Genomic DNA, 2,500 nt, shown 5'->3' with positions numbered 1-2,500 from the left:
CGCGCAGGGTGCCCCGGCGCGCAGCTGCGCCGCCTGCCGCGTCCGTCGGCCGGCGCGCCTGCCACTGGGCGCCCCCACCAGCCGGCTGTAGCGCGTGCGCCCACGCACCGCGCGGCCAGCACGCCGGGCGGCCCCCCCTCACCGGCCGGGGACGGTCCCACCCAGCCACCGCCGCGTATCGCTTCACACACAGATTTGCCCTTACTGATTTACCTCCAGCAACAACAACCGCACCACAATGGGTTTACCAGTTGTTCATTTGCGTAACGTCACCAGCAAACGTAGACGTCCATCCCAGTTTGCAAATGCAACGATTATTGCATACCTGTCTGTTAGGTGTCACGACACACTACGTCTGCCCACATACACGCAACAAAATGTGCACGACTAGAGAACACGTGGGAGGTGGCCCCCTACGTATGCGATGTCCATTACGAGACCGACTGTCAACCAGCATCTGTACCATGTCGCAGATGTGGAACGCGGTGCACCATGCTATCACACTGTGTGAGAAGAGACGACTACGTTTGAATACACGCGCCACTACATCAACAGACGGCTCATGCTGATCGCCATCCAGGGCGTCCGTTAATCCCACACGTCTCTATGGCGTACCACACTGCAATGTAGCTGTTATGGGGAGACGGCACGTGGCTGAGTGCACAACATTTGGACCGTATGGTTCGCTGTTGTTGGGCGCAGTCGTTGTACGGTCACACATGTGCCACAGCGTATCATGCAGTACATACGGACCTATGTGCAGTACAATGTGAGGGTTAAGCTTACGACATCAGCGGACAGTGGACACAGGCCGTACCACGACGTAGACTGAGCGCTTCGACATGCGAATGCCAGTGAACAGCTGCGAAGGGCATTGAACACGCAAGCACCTGAACGACCAGCGTGCGAAGGCAGGGGGGAGGGTGGGGGCGATGTACATCCTGCAGTCGTCCACATTACAGTGTACAGCGGGAGCATGTAAAAAGTAAGCAACACTTGCGAAGTGTTGAACATGAAACGATACACAAGAGGGTGGGCGGTGCGAGTAGCGAACTATATTCAGAGGGTTGTGGTTAGACAACACTGGATTAATGTAACGTGTCATATGCCAATTACAGAGCAGGTTAAGGCACAACTTGGGTTAGGTTAAGGCACAACGTGGGTTAGGTTAAGGCACAACTTGGGTTAGGTTAAGGCACAACGTGGGTTAGGTTAAGGCACAACGTGGGTTAGGTTAAGGCACAACGTGGGTTAGGTTAAGGCACAACGTGGGTTAGGTTAAGGCACAACGTGGGTTAGGTTAAGGCACAACGTGGGTTAGGTTAAGGCACAACGTGGGTTAGGTTAAGGCACAACGTGGGTTAGGTTAAGGCACAACGTGGGTTAGGTTAAGGCACAACGTGGGTTAGGTTAAGGCACAACGTGGGTTAGGTTAAGGCACAACGTGGGTTAGGTTAAGGCACAACGTGGGTTAGGTTAAGGCACAACGTGGGTTAGGTTAAGGCACAACGTGGGTTAGGTTAAGGCACAACTTGGGTTAGGTTAAGGCACAACTTGGGTTAGGTTAAGGCACAACTTGGGTTAGGTTAAGGCACAACTTGGGTTAGGTTAAGGCACAACTTGGGTTAGGTTAAGGCACAACTTGGGTTAGGTTAAGGCACAACTTGGGTTAGGTTAAGGCACAACTTGGGTTAGGTTAAGGCACAACTTGGGTTAGGTTAAGGCACAACGTGGGTTAGGTTAAGGCACAACGTGGGTTAGGTTAAGGCACAACGTGGGTTAGGTTAAGGCACAACGTGGGTTAGGTTAAGGCACAACGTGGGTTAGGTTAAGGCACAACGTGGGTTAGGTTAAGGCACAACGTGGGTTAGGTTAAGGCACAACGTGGGTTAGGTTAAGGCACAACGTGGGTTAGGTTAAGGCACAACGTGGGTTAGGTTAAGGCACAACGTGGGTTAGGTTAAGGCACAACGTGGGTTAGGTTAAGGCACAACGTGGGTTAGGTTAAGGCACAACGTGGGTTAGGTTAAGGCACAACGTGGGTTAGGTTAAGGCACAACGTGGGTTAGGTTAAGGCACAACGTGGGTTAGGTTAAGGCACAACGTGGGTTAGGTTAAGGCACAACTTGGGTTAGGTTAAGGCACAACGTGGGTTAGGTTAAGGCACAACTTGGGTTAGGTTAAGGCACAACTTGGGTTAGGTTAAGGCACAACTTGGGTTAGGTTAAGGCACAACTTGGGTTAGGTTAAGGCACAACTTGGGTTAGGTTAAGGCACAACTTGGGTTAGGTTAAGGCACAACTTGGGTTAGGTTAAGGCACAACTTGGGTTAGGTTAAGGCACAACTTGGGTTAGGTTAAGGCACAACGTGGGTTAGGTTAAGGCACAACGTGGGTTAGGTTAAGGCACAACGTGGGTTAGGTTAAGGCACAACGTGGGTTAGGTTAAGGCACAACGTGGGTTAGGTTAAGGCACAACGTGGGTTAGGTTAAGGCACAAC

Source organism: Schistocerca cancellata, unplaced genomic scaffold (genome assembly GCF_023864275.1).
Source record: "Schistocerca cancellata isolate TAMUIC-IGC-003103 unplaced genomic scaffold, iqSchCanc2.1 HiC_scaffold_651, whole genome shotgun sequence".
NCBI lineage: Eukaryota > Metazoa > Arthropoda > Insecta > Orthoptera > Acrididae > Schistocerca > Schistocerca cancellata.
This window is presented reverse-complemented; position numbering follows the sequence as displayed.